The following is a 19215-nucleotide window of genomic DNA, read 5'->3' on the forward strand; positions in this document are numbered from 1 at the left end:
TTTTTAAGCTTTTCACATGTGAAGTTTGAGGGGCTAGATACCAGACTTTTCATATTGTTAAATATCTAATGAACCAAGCTCACACATGACAGGAGGTTCTATAGAACAAGATCTAGTTAAACATCTAAACATGTGGAACTTAAGAGGAAATAGAATGAAGGGCCCAAAGAGCCAATAATCTGGATCTGACTTCTTGTACATAGAGACAAACTGAGGAATCATGGAAAGAAGGAAAATACAAGAATTAAGTTTTTGCATGATCAGTTGTATTAATTTATTATTTTTGCATCTATTTTTAAAGATTTATTTACTAAGAGAGAGCACACGCACATGTGCACAAGCAGAGGGGTGGGGCAGAGGGAGAAGGAGAGAGAAACTCAAGGCAACTTCATGCTGAGTGTGGAGCCCAAGATGGGGCTCCGTCTCAAGCTCCTGCGATCAGACCTGAGCAGAAGTCAAGAGTCAGATGCTTCAACTGACTGTGCTGCCCAGGTGCATTTAACACTGGGTTTAGAGTACCAGCCTTCATCACTTACTAATGTGAACTTGAGGAAGATATGCTATGTCTCTGTGCCTCAAATTCTTCATCCCTAATGTGGGAAGATAACAACAGTACCTGATTCATAGAATTATAATAAAAATGTAAATGAACCTATATATATAAAGCACACAGAACAGAGTTTGGCACATAGTAAAGCCACAAAGATGCTATTTTTATTGTAGTCTTTAAGACCTCATATAGAAATGATGTGTGTCTTTGCTGTCCTTATTGGTAGCTTTGTCTTCTCTGCTCACTATCAGGGACCCATTTCTTCATAAGGATCTCAGTGTTTGGTAGACACTCAGGAAGTTTCCTGAATAAATAAAGATAGAATACCGGCCATATGTCAAGCACTGCTCTTAACTCTAAGGAAACAAAAGAGGAAAATAAGATCTCTGCCAATTTTTGACTGTACAATGATGTCGTTGTTTTGTATATTCCCTGTCCTTTGTATCTGCTTAGAGAATAAAAAAAAGAAAAAAGAAATAGCACACTTAAGTATTCTAAACAAGTTGATACAAAATAGTTTGAGCACCTTTCCAATTTATCTAATATGAAGTCATTTTGTTTTGTAGGAAAAAAAATTCCCGAAGTATAAAGTAGGCAATAAACCAGTGATGTAAACTTTAACTTTACTATTAGAGTATAAAAGGAAAAAAAAAAGACTAGTGCCAATATATCACATAATAGCCATACAAATAGATCTTGTATTCAATATTTAAAATTCTTGATGTCCACTGATACCCCATCTCTCTTCTGGAAAAATGAAATCTTTGCCCTACTCATATTTGTTATTGATATATATCAATATATACATCAATCATTTTCTCCTTCACCATACCTGATAGATAATGTGAGTGCCCTGTTTAAAAAAAAAACAAACAAACAAAAAAAAAAACAAAAACATCAATCAGATTCTCTCAGAAGTGTGTGCTTGGGTAACTAAGAGATTGTGACTGGAGAGCCAAAACTGAAACATCTTACATGATACATAGTCAAAGGCAAACTAGAAAAAGAATGGAAAATGGACCAGAAAGGGGAAAGATGTAGGTGATAAGGTTCCTTGGATATGCCTTATGTCCCTCCTTTCAGGGCCATACTTCTTGGATTTCCATCTGGTAAACCAACTTTTGAAGAGCTACATGAGTAAGCCTCAGTGTCTTGCAACTAAGAGGATCCTAAAAAGATAAACCATGTGTATTTCAAAAGACGACCCAGGACTAAACAATGTATGCCAAAATACATATTCAAAATATAAGGGAAGAGAGGCACCTGGGTACCTCAGATGGTTAAGCATCCAACTTGATTTCAGCTCAGGTTCTTATCTCAGAATTGTAAGATCCAGCCCTCCAGGGAGCTGGTCATGGAACCTGCGTAAGATTCTCCCTCTCCCTTGCTCTACCCACTGCCCCCCTGCCCCCACTGGCTCACAGGTGTATGCACTCTTTTTCCCTTTCTCTCTAAGATAATTTTTAAAAAATAATAATAAAAATAAAATGTAAGGGAAGAAAACACTCACCATATATAAGGTGTTACGGACTCCCATGTAATACTGACTCATCTAAGGTTCAGTTTTGATTAATGGATCTGCTAGAATTTAAGCTTTATTAAAAACAAGATGAGTCATTATTTAAAAAAAAATACTAATTAAAGATCCTACATGAATTATTCTGGATAAGCCTGGCAAGTAGAACAGTTTTTAAAAAGAAGACATAGGAGGTGTCTAGGAAACAAAACACTGAATGTTGAGTGATAATGTTCTTGCTGTATTGCATAGTGTAAGACCGCATTAGGGTGAGAGATGGGGAGTCTAGGTTGTCCGTATTCTGCTGCATGGGAATAGGGACAGATTTTTTTGAGTCTTGAAAATGTATGTCTTATTACTCAATGCTTCTCTTCAAACATGTGAATCCTTACCTTTTATTTCACTCAGATATTTCTTGTCATTGTCTAGGCCCCTTGTAGCTAGGTTTCATGTGGAACTGGGCAGCAAAACACCTCAGGAACTGAGGATCAGGAACTATAAATTCAAATTCTCAAACTCTCCATTCTCTTCCATACTGTTCCTTAAGTAGGAATCTGCCTCACTTGCAGATATGGTCCTTTACCCCATTTGAAAACAAGAAAAACTTTAAAACAAATAAACAAAACAAAACAAAGCAAAAATGAAAAGAGGAAAAACTTTGATAGTCCTGTGCCCTTGTTTTAATAAACTGATTATTCTCCTAGTGTGAATCAATTTTAGACCTTTTGTTTTATATATATATATATATATATATATATATATATATATATATATACATACTAGGTGTGTACATATTACTCTTATAACTAGGCATTGGAACTCTGACTTCATTAAAAGAATGTTAGTTATCAAGAAGCAGGGTAGAGAAAATACTAGAATAGATAGAGGAATCCTGAATTTTCATTATTTTTAATGCTAATCCCGTAAACCATCTGAATGGCATTTATCTCTTTGGAATTTGAGGAAAAGACTTCCTGACAAAAGTTTCTTGTCTCCTCCCTTCTGTCCTTTTGTTGACTTAAATAAAAATTGTATCCCCTTTTTGGCAACAAAGGAGAAGTAAGATTAGTACCAGGAAGTAAAATCCCTCTAGCCCAAAATTTGAGTCAGAAGTATCAATATAAAGACAATGTATTTTGTCTTAAAAATAGATGTGTGTGGGTGTTTATGTGTGTGTGTGTGTCTGTGCATTTATATGTGTATGTGTGTATTGTCACTGAAAAGACCCAGGAACAATGCAAATCTAGCAGCAATGAGCATCCCCAATACTATAATTGAGGTTTCTAAATATATTTCCATTAAAAGAAAAGAGGATTTATTAAATAAATAGCTTTTAGAAAAGGAGTAAAAAATATACAGTCTAAAAAGCTGGAAAGCCATAAAAGTCTGCTGATTTAATGTCAAAAGAATTGAAGAGGCCCTCACTGGTCAAATATGGGGCTATTTGAATAATTATGCCAATGGATTAAGACACATCAAATATGCTTAAATTTATGAACACACACTGATCCTCAAAACAAAGAAGCAAAACATAAACAAACAAACTTCTTTGTTCATCTTTGGCGGACGCCAGGAAACCAACTAGATATTTTTAAGACTGCCAAAAACACACAAAAAATGAATCAAGCATTTTTTCTATCTTTCTTATATGAACAGTACTTTAGGGATATAATTCAGTGGTGAAATTAAATTTCTCTTTATAGAAGTATTTAAGCTCACGGATAAAGAGGAAATGGTAGAATTAGAATATCATAGTTTGCTTCCAAAACTAACACACAACAATCCAGATGTTAAAAAGATGAAATCTGATTAACCATGAGTTGTTATTTGTCTTAGGTCATGAAATGCGTATTTGACACATTATCAATCTTTAGGTGTAGATCAAATAAAAATGAAGAAAGTGAGTATGATGAAGAGACTGAACAAGAATAGCCTAATAGAAGGAGCCAGCAGCACAATGATGGGGAAAGAAAAGGAGAAAGGACAGGCACCTGGGTGGCTCAGTCAGTTAAGCATCTACCTTCAGCTCCAGTCATGATCCCAAGGTCCTGGTCCAGAACCATATTGAGCATATGGGGATTCTGTTTCTCCCTCTGTCTGCAGTTCCCCTTACTTGTGTGCTTTCTCTCTCTCTCTCTCTCTCTCTCTCTCAAATAAATAAAAATCTTAAAAAATATTTTGCTAAAAAAAGAAAAAAGGAGAAAAGGAATGGTCCAGGGTAAATTAGCTCTATTCCTGACTGTAACCCAGAGTTGCTAGCAGCTTTGGCATGGGGGGTCCATTGCAATGAGAGAAAAACAGTGAAAATATAAAGTAAGCAGTGGCTATGAGGCTGGAGAGGAATTTCCAGCATAAAATCGTATTTGTTAAAGTGGCAGGTGACACAACCCCATGCTACCCAAACCAAAGTAACCATTGGCCAGGCTAGTTTTTTGTTTTGTTTTGTTTTGTTTTGTTTTGTTCCCCCCTGCAGCAGCTACACCAAATGAAAGACTAAAAGATATGTATCTGGTCTTGTACAACAAACTAATTCATACAGATGAAAGAGGGTTGTGTAGTGATAATAAAATATAAAGAAAAAAAAGAATGAATAAGTGACAGTAGAGGGCACCTCTATCCAAGGCTTCATTATGGGTCCTGGCAGAATTCACCAGACATGCAGAGACCTTTAGGAAAAATGACTGGAAAATAGATGAACATGTGGGATTCACAGAATAGAATGCTAGATAAGTATGAGTATGGTAACTTAAAAATATAGCTGCGAAATCTTTGGCACTCTTCCGATTGGGAGGTGGATCTATGCCCTAATTCTTTGAATCTGGGCAAACATGTGACCTCTTTGCCTAATGCAATACAGCAAAGGAGATGCCACATGACCTCAGAGGTTAGGAAAGTCATACATCTTGGTCTCTAGAAGACTCTAGAAGACTTGCTCTTGGAGCCTGAGGCTTCGCATGGGTCTGACATGACATACATGACAGAGGTCACAGGCACTAAACATGTCAGTTGAGAGTGAGACTTTCTTGGATCATTATACACATCAGCTCCTCTATCAGCTGAATATCAGTGATTGACTTCTATTGTTGCCATAAAAAGCAGAATTCTCTATTAGTGACCTGTCCAAATTCTTGATCCTCAAAATCACGAGCTATAATAACATGGCTATTTTTTTAAACCATGAAGTTTTGTAGTGGATAACTAGGTTAGGGGAATTTCAAGGTATGATCCGTGAGAATGATGAGTGAAATATGTCTACAGTTGTCATTACAGTTGTCCAATCACAAAAAAGCAATGATACAAAGACACAAATTTTGAGGTAGATGCAGCCCTCCAACAACACCTTCTCAGTTCCTGAGCAAAGTACACATGCTAAGTTCAGTGACTATTGCAGAATGGAGGACACAAAGAAATAACTGTCTGCCTGTTTTTTTCTTCTTATATAAGTTTTAAAGATAATATTTTAGCTATACAAAATTACGTACACACACATCTGTTATAAACTATTACACAGTGAACAAGAGGAATATACCAGCAAGCCAGGAAATAGAATATAACCAATAATTTACATTTGCCCATATGCTTCTAACCGATACCATATCCTATTCTCCCTGCCTTTCACACTGTTATGGAAAGGGAAATGCCATGTTGATATCTACCTCCTGCCATATGAACAAGTAATTGCTGCACTACACCAAGGATTATGCAGTTTATAATCCCCACTAAAGAAATAAAGAAACACAACAATGACATAATTATTTTTTCTTTATATTTATTCATTGCAAAAGCAAGTCATTTGTTTTACTGTTACAAAGATCTTAAGCATACATGCAATTAGGGGAATAATGAAGTTGGGTTATTTTGATTATATCGTATATCTACCTCAGCTAGGAAAACTGGCATTCTGCAGGATTCACAGCTGCATGTTGCGAGGTTATCTAGCTGCATATGATTTTATACGTCTGTCAGTTAAATCACATATACAAATGCAATATCTAGCATTTGGGAACATTATGTGGATTCTTGACAGTCCCGAGAGGATTATGGATCTAGAAAACTATGAATGAATTACAAGGAGCAAAATATATTGCTTTCATCTATGGCAGATATAATCTAGCTGCAATATTGTTCCTATTATGCGCAGAGTAACTAAATGGAGCTGCCTCATACTTGCAATCAGAAACTTAGACAATAACGTAGTTTTGAGGCAATAAATAGAGATCTCTCAGGTTTTGTTAGTATTATGAATCTCTAGTTTGTATTATAGTCACAACAACCTTAATAATATTACTCTGTTTATGAAAATATTTCATGGAGATAAGATCCTATAGCTCAATATCTATCTCTTTAATTTTTAAAATGAAGTGAAACATTTTTGAAGATATCATCTAGATTTGGTTGTCACCTGGTACATATGTGACACTCGCTATAGTTTCATATAGGCATGGTCAAGATAGTGTAATCCTTGCTAATATACTTCAAGTAGAGAACACACTTACAATAAACCTAAGGACAACTGAAAGTGTGAATATATTTGACTTCTAATAAATACCAAGAGGCAAAGAATGCATCGACCCACTAACAAAAGTATTTCGTGCATAAATATAAATTATCAAGAACTCAATACTAAATGAGGGAAATTGTATGTTTCTATTATGTTGTTATAAAACAATCCTAAAACAAAACACATCTATATGTGCAATACTGTTTTTGAAAATAAAGTTATTTTACGAATTGAAGTCAATTTACCAAACATATATAATCCATTTCCTACTATTATTCCACAAAAACAAGGAGGATCTTAGAAAAATTAAAGTTCACAAAAGAGAACATAACACAGTATTGTATGGGATGGTTATAACAGAGTTATAAACCAGCATAGATTGACTCAAACGTGAGGGGCAGTTTATTTCCACTGTGGTGGTGGGAGAATCCTATTAGAAGGAAAGTGTTATGAGAGTTCAAATTGGAAATATAAGTGGTATCTCAATAAGCAGAAATGAGGTAGAAATGAACACACTTCAAACTTCAGTAACAGCACAAAGAAATATTTGAACCCAGAGTGTTACACCCCTCCTCTTTCAGCTCTAAAGTAAATGGAGGCATTGTGAAGAAGATAAGAGGTAAGAGAGAAAATGAAGGACCATAAATAAGCATTATGTGGTTTGTCTTTTTTTAAAGATTTTATTTATTTATTTGAGAGAGAGAGAGAGAGGGTGAGAGAAAGAGAGCATGAGAATGGGATGAGAGGCAGAGGGAGAAGTAGACTCCCCATGGAGTAGGGAGTCAGATGTGGGACTCAGTCTCTGGACTTTGGGATTGTGACCTGAGCTGAAGGCAGTTGCTTAACCAACTAAACCAACCAGGCACCCAAGCATTTTATCAGGTGATTGAACTGTATTTTGCAGGTGCTAGAAACTTTATTTATTATGATTCTTTTTATCTTGAATAAAGTACTAACACACTTGACTTTATATTCTAAGATAGTCACTTTGCCATCAGTATACGTATCAAGAACATTAGACCAATTAACAGGGCTTTATAATAGTTTAGGCAAGGTATGATGGAAGTCTGAAATAAATTGTATCAAGAAAAATTTATATAAGGACACAAAATGTTTCTACATTGTGAAGATAAAAACAGTATTATTTTGGTCCATTTTTCCCAAAAATACATGCTACAGACTTTAAAATGAAGATGTCACAACAAAAGAGGAATGAATTATGAAACGAGTGATTATTATTATTAATTATTTTCAATATGAAAGTATAGAATCTTCTACAACAGACATAGGAATAAAAAGAGATATAAAAGCTGATACAGATAGAGAACCCAGAATCAGGGCTAAGATTAGAATCCCTGACCTAAGAGAACTCTTTAGCTTCTTATCTATTATACCTTTGCTACAATCTTCCTAACTTTAACATGGCAAGACAAATAACATATACATACATATATATTATTCTTCTAAAATTTCTTTATCAGCTGAAGTGTAATGTTAATAAAAAATGACTTGCTAATAAATGTAATAACAAAACTCTATTGATAAATGTATTTTTTAGATTTTATAAGCTTAATGACTAATATGAAACAATAAATATTTGTCATTATTTGGCATTTTTTGAGGGGAGGTTGGACTACTATGATCAGGTACAAAACTCTGGAAAAATAGCAATAATCAATAAACACAAGCACTAGACTTCAGGGGTTTACATTTTAAGAGAAATGGTCAAGGCGAGGGACAGACAATTTTCACCTTAGGGTAAATTACTTCTCATTCCATGTAACACAGGATATATACATTAAAATAACTGGAAAAAAGATGACACAGTCCATTGCCTCAGTGAGGACGGAAGTCATGCCACTTGTTTTTCTACTCTTAGGACCTACCAAGTGCCTGGAGCACAGTAGGTGCTTAATAAATATTCAATCAAATGAATAAGTGAATAAATACATACATAATTTTTTATAAATAATATGTTAGTACCTCTTGGCATTTTATTTTTTTTAAAGATTTTTATTTATTTGACAGACAGATCACAAGTAGGCAGAGAGGCAGGCAGAGAGAGAGGAGGAGGAGGAGGCAGACTCCCTGCTGAGCAGAGAGCCCGATGTGAGGCTCGATCCTGGGACCTGGGATCATGACCTGAGCCAATGACAGAGGCTTTAACCACTGAGCCACCCAGGCGCCCCCCCTCTTGGCATTTTATATTAAATATTGAAAAATATGCACACTATGTTAGGCTACTAGGATTGCCATAACAAAATACCACAAACCAGATGGTTTAAACACAAAATTTTATTTTCTCACAGTTCTGGAGACTAGAAGTCCTAAATCAAGGTGTTGTCAGGACTGGTTTCTCTTGAGTGTCCTCTTCTTGGCTTGCAGATGCCCCCTCTCATTCTGTCCCTATACAACTTTCTTTTTTCTTTCTTTTCTTTTCTTTTTTTTTTTCTTTTTTCTTTCCTTTCCTTTTCTTTCCTTTTCTTTTCTTTCCTTTTCTTTTCCTTTCTCTTTTCTTTTTTTTACCCTGTGCTCTCACTCTCTTTGTGTTTCTCTTTATAAAGACACTAGTCCTGGGGCACCTGGGTGGCTCACTGGGTTAAAGCCTCTGCCTTCGGCTTTGGTCATGATCCCAGGGTCCTGAAATTGAGCCCCACATTGGGCTGGCTCTCTGCTCAGCGGGGATCCTGCTTCCTTCTCTCTCTGACTGCTTCTCTGCCTACTTGTGATCTCTGTCTGTCCAATGAATAAATTAAAAAAAAAAAAAAAAAAAAAAACGAAAGACACCAGTCCTATTGGATTAAGGGCCCCATCCTTCCAGCCTCACTTAACCTTAAGTACCTCTTTAAAGGCCGTATCTCCAAATATGGTCATGTTAGGGGTCAGAGATCTAACATATGATGGCAGTGGGGCAGAGGATTTAGTCCTTAGTGCACACTAATTTTTGTTGTATATTTTATTTAAATCACTGTTGTTGTTGTCATAATAGACGATAACAAAAATATACTGCTCCTTGATCTGAAGACAGATCAAATAGCTTAAAAACAAAAAACAAAACAAAAAAAAAACACACAAAAACTAAGAGTTTTAAAGGATACTAGAAATATCTCCAGAATTTTACAAAACAATCCACAGCCAGTCATCCCTCTCCTTATACTTATTTAAAACAAAAAAACAAAATGAAAGAAAGAAAGAGAGAGAGAAAGAAAGAAATTCTTCCTTTCTTTGCAGTTTTTTTATGGAGTTCAGAAAAACCAGTGGAGGGTTGGGGGGTTGGTCAGAGGTGAAGGTATACTTTCAATATGCATCATCAAAATAAACTAATGTCTTATCTCTGGAAGAATGGATTCAAATTGGAATAAGTGTTGAAGTAGGGTGAAACACTAAACATTTATCTGGTGGTTAAAGAAATCAACCTATTCTATTACTGGGACAGAAGATACCTGGTGATAACCAGAGGAGTTGTTCAATGACTGATTGTGCAGAAATAAGATGCCTTAGATTAGCTGAGAGTTAAATTTATTATTTCACCAGACCAAACTTCAAAATAAAGAGAAACTAATAAAGCAAAAGGAGGATGAAAACTGCCACTTCCAGTAAACCTAATCAACAGAGAAAACTGGAGGTTAAAATACTTAAATATACCCTAAAAACTATATGTTCACTCTTTTTCTCAATATTTTCTACAATTGGGTACCTGACTTCCTTTTTTTTTATTTTTTTTATTTTGTGGCTTCAACAACATTTTAGTATCATAAAACCAGGATTTCACTAAACCTGCTCAAATGATCTTAACATACGTAAAATTGCTAGTTCATGAAAAATGTGTATTGCATAAAAGCAAGTTGGGCTAAAATTCAACTTGCATCTAATCAGCTAAGACATGGTCCTGGTTGCTGGCTATGTGGAGTCTAAAGAAGGCTTGTCTTTTCTTCTCTCAAAGCCACTGTCTTCTTATTTTTTTATTTTTATTTTTTTTTAAAGATTTTATTTATTTATTTGACAGAGAGAGATCACAAGTAGGCAGAGAGGCAGGCAGAGAGAGAGAGAGGAGGAAGCAGGCTCCCCGGTGAGCAGAGAGCCCGATGCGGGACTCGATCCCAGGACCCTGAGATCATGACCTGAGCCGAAGGCAGTGACCTAACCCACTGAGCCACCCAGGTGCCCAGCCACTGTCTTCTTATTACACCCAACAGTCTGTACCTGCTCACCAGAGAGAAGGCAATTTTTTCCACCTGTCTTATTGGATAGTCATCCCTCTGCATAAATGGAACAGTCCAGTTTTTAGTGAAAATGAGCCAACAAGAATCTTTTCTATTGTCCCAATAAAGTTTGCCTATCCTAACAACCAAATAAACCAAATAGATGTCAGGAACCATGCAACACATTGTTTCTCTCTCTCTCTCTCTCTTTTTTTTTAAATTTAATTTTTTTTATTTTTTATAAACATGTATTTTTATCCTTGGGGTACAGGTCTGTGAATTGCCAGGTCCACACACCCCACAGCACACCCCCCACCCAATGTCCATAACCCCACCCCCCTTTCCAAAGCCCGCTCCCCCCCAGCAACCCTCAGTTTGTTTTGTGAGATTGAGTCACTTATGGTTTGTCTCCCTCCCAATACCATCTTGTTTCATTTATTCTTCTCCTACCCACTTAAGCCCCCATGTTGCATCATTGCTTCTCTTTTTATCTTGACTGCTAGAAAGCAATGTGTTGCTTGCTATACTCAATTTTGCTTTTTTTTTTTTATCAGCCAGGATTACCATGACATTGATTTTTGCTCTATCAATATCTCTCATCCCTCTGTGTTTTCCCCTTGTTTTCATTGTAACTGTATTAATTTGTTTGAATACTTGTGCCTTTACTATAATATTCATCAGGTCTTCACCTAGCTTCAGCCACCTACCAGAACCCGATCATCTACATCTCATGGAATTCTTTGGTCTCCAAAATTTGTGTTTCATGCTTTCCCCACAGAAACTCCTTTATACACATGAGGTTCACTAGCTCCCTCGTTTGATCTGAATCCCCAGGCAGGTAAATCACTGAGCTTTGCTCTAGAGGTAGAGTCATTCTGCTGATTCTATCCATCACTAAATTTATCAGTCCTGATCTTGAGAAAGCACAACCTATCCCCTTTCTTTATTTCTTCTCATAGTAGAAAATCATGAAGCAATTCATCCATAGTCAACTGTATATTATAATTCTCATCATTCTTCAGTGACTGCCAGCATAGAATCTAAAAAGTCCTTCTTCTCTTTTTCTCCATAGCCTCTACTGTTAAGCACTGCTGGATTTTATTGGCTCCCCTACACCTTTATATTTGCCTCATAAATGATCTACTTGCTTCCCGTATCTTTATTCTTTTTTTTAATCAAATTTACCTTAGAAATTCCTAAAAACAGCTCTAAACATGTCACAACCACCAATTTCATTTGCAATGGAAAATCCATACTGATTTCCAATCAAGCCTCAACCTTTTTCTGTACCTATTGAATCTTTTCCTCCATAACTATTTTTGTTTTAGATTTTAGTTATTTATTTGTTTAATTAAGAGTGTGGGAGAGCAAGCTGGGGTGGTGCACAGAAGAAGAGTAAGAGAATCTCAAGCAGACTCCATGCTAAGCACGGAGCCCAATGTGGAGCTTGATCTCCCAACCCTGAGATCATGACCTGAGCCAAAAATCAAGAGTTGGATGCTTAGCCAGGTACCCAGGTTCCTCAGTAACTCTTAATAGACTCTGTTCCCATCTACCATCCTGAACTACTTTGTCTCATTTGTTCTCTATGATACCTCCACCCTAACCCTGTTGTACACCCTAATCTCATATACACACACAAATGCATGCATCCATATATTTTTAAAATGTTTATTTATTTTAGAGAGAGGGATTGGCAGCAGGAGTGGAAGGAGCAGAGGGAGGGCAAGAGAGAATCTCAAGCAGACACCAGGCTGAGTGTGGAGCCTGTTTCGGGGCAGCCCCATGGAAGCCTCAATCCTAGGACACTGAGATCATGACCTGAAACCAGGAGTTGACCGGTAGTTGACCACTTAACAGACTCTGCCACCCATGTGCCCCCATACACATATATTACATATAATATAGAAAGCTGAGCTCTATTATCTCTTCCATTGTTCTTGCATCAATGTCTAAATTCTCATTATTTCATCTTTGCAACATTTTCCAAGATAACTTGAGGTATAAAAATTACATACAATAGGAGTGCCAGGGTGGCTAGGTCGGCTAAGCATCTGAGTATGCATGCTGGGACTGACCCCTGGTGAGCCCTGTGTCGGGCTCCCTACTCAGTCGGGAATCTGCTTGAACCTTTGTCCCTCCCCCTGCTTGTGCTCTTTCTCTCTTTCTCTAATAAATAAATAAAATCTTAAAAAATACATACGATAAACATCATATACTTAAAGTGTACAGCTTGATACCATCCTCCTCATGTCTTTCTCTATGCCTACCTCCATCCCAGGCACATCTAACCTGCCATTATAGTTGAGCTTGCATTTTCTAGAATTTTATAGATAGAACTATATAGTATATGCTCTTTTTTTTTTTTTTTTTTTGGTTAGGATTATTTTTTCAAAGTTACTAAGTAACTTTGACATTCATCCTGTTGTTGCATATATTGACAATTTTTTTTTCCTTTGCATTTTTGAGCAACATTTCAATGTATGGGTATACCACAGTTTGGGGGGATTCAAAGTAAATTGTTATGAACATTTACATTCAAGTCTTGTCATGAACATGTGTTTTTGTTTCTCTTGGGAGTGGAAAACTTGGGCCACGGAGAGAAATGTGTTTTAATTTTTAAAAACTTCCACTTTGGTTCACCAAAGTGATTATAGCATTTTTTTTTTTATTATTCCTAAAAGTAGTTTATGAGAATTTCAGTTTCCCGACATCTTCACCAGCACTTAGTGTGCTCTGCCTCTTTCATTTAAGAGTACAATAGGTATTTCATGGTATTTCATTGTGTTTTAATTTTCATTTCCTTGATGTGAAAACTCCATTCACTTGCCTCTTTGCCATCTTCTTTGGTGAGGGGATGTCCAAATCTTTTACATATTTTTAAATGTGTTTGTTTTATTATTGAGTATTGAATGAGTTCCTGTGTTCATAACTATTCAAACTATTAGCTCTTTGTAAAATCAAGCTGAGAAACACTATCTGGTTGAAGGTGAAATCACAGAGCTATACATATCTAAGTCATCCACACATTCCAATCTCATAGTCTCACACTGACACATTGATCTCTTTTGCTTTGGAATATCTTTTTCTTCTAATAAGGGGAGGAAAACAAAGCACATAAGATCTTGTTTGTTAATAAGTCATAAAATTATATACTTATTTCCTTCTAAGAATGTAAAAATTCCAAATATCCTTCATTTCCCCTTGAATTAAATTGATTATATTATTTCTGATAATTGTCCCATTCTTAGACAGCCCAGCACTCACCATAGCACATACCCTCCCTAATGTCCATAATAACACCACCCTCTCCCTACCTGCCCCCTGCCTCGCAACCCTCAGTTTGTTTTGTGAGATTAAGAATCTCTTATGGTTTGTCTCCCTCCGGATCCCATCTTGTTTCATTTATTCTTTTTCTGCCCCCTCCCCAAGCCCCCACGTTGCATCTCCACTTCCTCATATCAGGGAGAAAAGACTTTTATTTTTAAGTAATCTCTACAACATGTGGCTCAAACAGTCAAACAGTCATGAGATTTACTGACTCAGCCAGTCAGGCATCCCTCAAGTTTTAGCATTTTATTTAAAAAACTTAAAACATAATCCAGGTAGTTAGGCTACTAGAATGAACCTATCTATCCCTTTATAAATTTTTAATTAATTCTGTTTGAGCATTTTTTATCTCCATGATATTTCATTTCTTTGTGTATTCTAACATATAAAGTTAAAGAAGAGTACTAATAATAAGGAATAATAACATTAAAATAAACATTGGCTAGATTAAATATATTTGAGTTATTATAACTGCATTAAGTTTTCTAGTTGTAAATCATTTTGAATGCTCTAGTCTATAGGTAAGTAATCCTAATTAATGAAGTTAATATTTTGTTGACCTAGTAAATATAAGGACCATTTTAAAATTTTTATGACATGTAATACTATTTTAAATTGCTTAAGAATTATTTGAAATAAATATTACATTTATAGATATTTGACAGCAAATTAAAATTTTCTAAACATTTTGGTATCATACTTGATTATATAAGATAGACAGAAGTGATTTATAGATACTAAATATTTTACATAACTAATTCCTATAGCCCATAAACAATTTTTAAGGACAAATATTGCCAGTCCTCTAATATTCATTCTTTTTGCTATAAAATCAATATTCATCATCAGAAATAGTTCAGCAAAAAACAAGTGTCAGTCATTACATAAATCTTCAGGATATATTTCGAAAATATATTTCTAAATATTTGATTTCAAAATCCATTAACATTTTAAGGTTACCAACCAACGTTGTCTTTTTATTTTATTTTATTTTTTTAAACATCAGAGCTAAAGTATTTTTTTTTTTAAGACTCTATTTATTTATTTGACAGAGAGAAATCAGAAGTAGGCAGAGAGGCAGGCGGAGAGAAAGGGGGAAGCAGGCTTCCGTTGAGCAGAGAGCCCAATGTGGGGCTCCATCCCAAGACCCTGAGATCATGACCCTAGCCGAAGACAGAGGCTTAAACCACTGAGCCACCCAGATGCCCCCAACGTTGTCATTTTAAAAGTACACACAGGACAAGTGAGATGACAAATGTGGATATCATACTGATTTTTTTTTTCAATATATACATGATTAACATCAGCAGAAAGTAAAGGAAGACCTGAAGTAAAACTAAAGCTGCAGTAAAAGCATGAATGACAAAACTTTAACTGTAGTATTTGATGTCAGAAAAAAAAATTAGATGTTAAATATAAGAAACTGTATTATAGTCTATGAATTTATCCAGCTGGAGTTCAGGCTATCACCAACATTTTGTTGTATAATTCGTATGGCAAAATGTATGTATTTACACATATAGTCACATATAGTACAGAACTTTAGCTTACGCCTTTAAGCAGAAAACAAATAGCAAGATATTTATATTTAAACCTCTACAGTCTAAGAAAACCATTTGGTTGTCTAAATTGAGGCTTCTTATTACAATCATTATTTCCTACCAGTAAGAGATCGGATGTTTGAATTGCACAGTGTATTTCAGTTATTCTATTAGAATTTATGTCTTTAGTGTTTATCCTGATAAACAAACAAACAAACCAACCCCAGCCAGTGGCTACACTGGTGAAAAAGACATGGGTTTTTGTATCGTACAGCCTAGATGTGGAAGTTAGTTTTCTCACAGGGAAAAAAGTCTGAGAGGTAGGGAATGTGCCCATCTGTCGTCTGTGACAGACACATTGCCATCTTTTAGACCACTGGGTCTCAAACACTGATGCACACTGGAATCACAGGGATCTTGTTACATGTAGATTCTGATTAATTCTGAGGTTCAGCTGGAGTTTCTGTATTTCTAACACGATCCCAATGTTACTGATGCTGCTTGTTGGGGAACATTCTGAATACCAAGTCTCCAGACTATGTTCCAAGTACACAAGACCATAGAACTATCTGTCCAAATGTATCTGAGGCACTTCAGAACACAACTGGGTCTCTCTAACTAATAGGCATTTGTCTTCAGAGGTATAGATGCATAGCTGACATATGACACAGGATGTCCACACTTGCAAGCAAACACTCTTATAAAAGTCTGGGAGGAAAGGTGAAGAGATAAGGACCAAGGGTCAACTCTATCTGCATCACCATGTTAAGTGAGGAAATTCCAAGGACTCCAAGACTTCTAAATTCAAACCAATTCCTCCAGGTCTTTAGGGAGATGTATTTGTCGATGTAGGAGATTTGAATGTGTTTTAATTTACAGCTTATTAGCATGATCTTCAACCATTAAATACTAAGTCCTGTGTTATGTGGGTTTCTATTTGTTCTCTTGTTTCCCATCTGGCAAATGTTAGAGCTGCCAACAGGTGTAAATCCATTGTATCATTGTGCTCGTTATATTAGGGAGAAATTATGTCTAGCAGTTGCTGAGGAGGGTAGCTCTCCTCCACAGCATGGAGATACACAAACATAAATAGAGGCATGTAGATCAAGATCTACTGATATTATCACATACAGAATAGTTCTAGTGTGTACCTACTTAAAGGATTTATATTCTAAGAATAACATCTTGTAGGAGAAAAAGAAAAGACAATAAATTAGGATATCTGGATTCTACTAACATTTCCCCTATTTTCCATGTACCTGAAGGAGTCAAGGACACAATGAGAGTACACAGAAATAGTTTTCCTACTGGCATCAGGTTAGTTCATTATTATCCTAGGCAATCTGAGCATTTTTCATATTAAATATTCCTATAATTATTCAGTAAAAAGATTTGACCTTCAGCATCACAAAGGATAAATCAATCATAATTTGGAGAGCAAACTTTAACCTTATATTTTGCTTTTCATGTAATCGTGAAACTATAAGGTGTTATAATATTAAAAGAATTCATGAGAATAAGTAGAGCAAGATCAATATTTTATGTTTGAAGTTATTAGATTTCCACTAAAGGTTCTATTCATCAAAAAAGATGCACACAGCTCTATTGCATTCATTCTGCTTTCAACCTAAGACAGGAAGAGCATCGTATAAGCAAATCAGACAACCATAAAGAACAATATCATGTTAGAATAATTCTGAATAAACACATTAGGGAACTTGGAGGCTTTTAGATGGAATAGTGAACTGTCAAAAATACTTTGCCCCCCTGCCATTCCTCAACCCCTTTTTTCCCTCTGAGGAAAAAAATAGAAAATTTAAATGATTTAGGATATAATTTCTTCTAAAATATACTTCTGTGATCATATATACTCATTATGTAAGCAGCACTCACAGGAAGAATATTTTTATTCTGTTCATATTATTTTATCCACACTGTCCAGGTAGAGTGGGACAATAACACCCCCAGCTCTTTTGAAATAACTTCTTTACTTAATCATAAAGAGAAGTAAGTGTTGGCGCATATTCAATAAAACATGAGATTAGTTTCACTTGGGGGCATGGTATTCACACCCACCAAAATCTCCTACACTTGAAGATACTCATGTCTTATAATTCTATCATGATTGTGGAAATTAAAAAATAAACAGCACAAGAGTCATTAAATGGTCCTCTTGAAACAATATAAAAAAAGATATGCAAAAATACCTTTAAAAAAGGGGAATTCAGGAGCATCTTTGTATTATATATAGAATGATACTTCAGCTCTTACTTAAAAAGGAAGCTATGAAATCAATCTCATTTCAAGAAATTATTATAAGATATTAAATAGGAAGTAAGAAAAATTGAGTGTGGTTGCAACTTTTATTGTATGTTACTTTCAGCCACCTTAAATTATGTATTCAATATATGCAATGTTGTCTGAAAATATTTAAATCAAACATTCATCTGGGCTCTAACTTCAGTTTGATGACCACTTTCACCCATCACTCTGCTAAAACCAGCTTCCTGTAATGCTCAACAGATAATCTGAGGAAATATGAATGATTTCTATGAAAGAATTTTATCCCAATGTAAAAATGTGGAGAGATAACCTAATAGACTACTGAATAGGACTAGATTTCCTTCTTTCTATTTAGAAAGGCAAAAATTTAAAGATGAGCAGACTTTTATAGAATTATTTCCTTGTCTTGGTCAATCAGTCTAAGACTGATCATATTAGTGATTTATTTCCAATCTCTTTTTATACCAGATATTTTACCACTTTATTATTCTGGGTGTTTTAGTGCTCACTTACTCTTGTAATGGCAAGCAGGGGCTCAGGCACACTATGACTTTAAGCTGCATCATTTAATTTTTCAGCTGAGCTTTAGGTAATAAATCTGTTGTCAGCCCGTCTATTTGTGTCACTCTAAGACACATGAGGAATGAAGCTGCGAGAAAAGCAAACCAAAGCTCATTCTTTCCTTCATGGCTAAAAGCAACAGATCAGCGGCTAAATAAAAATGCCTGTTTCTTACGCAAGGCAAGATGCTTGTTAAGCCCTGTAGCACATCTTTCTCTACTTCCAAAACAAGCTATCTATATGAAATTATACAGGTATTTTCATAAACATGTTGTTACCTTCTTGCATGAATTTAATAAATTCATGCAAAATAAATTTAATAAAAATAATTAGTAAGAAGCAATGGACCAAATTTAACTTGGAATCCTACAAGTAAAAGGATGATATTTAAAATTTTCCTCTGTGATGATAAAAAAACAAAAAGGATGGGTAGAAGGGGAAAAATTGTGGAAAGAAACTTTCAGAAATATATCATGAAAATTTGAGAAATCATTTGACTCCACTGGTGTCAGTTTCATTCCCTGCAAAATTAAGCAGGCAGTTTGAGATGATTTCTAAGGTCACTTTCAGCTCTAACATGCTATGCCACTCTAATTATCATAAATCACACACTGCCTCTCATTCACATATATATGACTTAAAGATGATTATCATTTAGAGAAAGCTGCATATTTAAGGTATGCCACTAACTCTGCACTGCAATTCAATATGTTCATTAAATTTTGTTATAG

General features: G+C 35.4%; 1 protein-coding gene across 4 annotated transcripts in view; it reads right to left on the bottom strand.

Annotated features, from left to right (window-relative positions):
• Positions 1-19215, bottom strand: part of CADM2 (cell adhesion molecule 2) — a 1101138-nt gene that overhangs the window by 359569 nt on the left and 722354 nt on the right. The gene's annotated exons all lie outside the window — the stretch shown is intronic.

The sequence above is a fragment of the Mustela nigripes genome, chromosome 2 (assembly GCF_022355385.1).
Source record: "Mustela nigripes isolate SB6536 chromosome 2, MUSNIG.SB6536, whole genome shotgun sequence".
Classification (NCBI taxonomy): Eukaryota; Metazoa; Chordata; class Mammalia; order Carnivora; family Mustelidae; genus Mustela; species Mustela nigripes.